Here is a 634-nt window from a genome sequence, read left to right as displayed (position 1 = left end):
TTGTGATTGTTCAAGGCATATTTGAGTTTTTATTTATTGCAAAAATGTTTTATTTAAGCTCTGTGTGGAAATACTGCTAAGTGATGCTGGAACCAACTATGGTTAGAGCTAGTTGTAAGGTAAGCATGGCCAAAGAATGCAAAAATTATCTGAACTGACACTTATTAATAAAATGAGGGTCCTAGCTGTTTGCCTGGACAGAAGTTTCCAATTGAAGCAAGATGGGGAGGGAGTAGTAACAGGTGTTAATGGTATTACAGCAGCAGACTTAAGTGCATTTTTCAAATCAGATAGTGGCTTGCAAATTAATTGTTGCTGACCATAGCTGGGAAAACAGGACTGAAAATTCTGCAGACTGTTTCATTGTCTCTTTCCCTGCTCAATAAAAGCAGATTAGTCTTCTGCTACTGTGGTTTTCTTATTTCTAGTAAATGTATTATCTTATTCCATGAAATATATACAAAGAAGGCAGCCAGTAATTCTAAGGATAAAAGGGCATGGCAGTAGAAGCTGTTTTTATTCTTAATGGGGCAGCAAGCAGCTAGCTAGTTGGAATCTCCTATATTCATCTGAAACAACTTACATACATACAGTTTAATCCCTTTACTCTAGCCTAAAGACAGAGTACTTCCCT

Source organism: Dromaius novaehollandiae, chromosome Z (genome assembly GCF_036370855.1).
Source record: "Dromaius novaehollandiae isolate bDroNov1 chromosome Z, bDroNov1.hap1, whole genome shotgun sequence".
NCBI lineage: Eukaryota > Metazoa > Chordata > Aves > Casuariiformes > Dromaiidae > Dromaius > Dromaius novaehollandiae.
The sequence above is the reverse complement of the archived record's forward strand: the minus strand, read 5'-3'. Positions refer to the sequence as shown.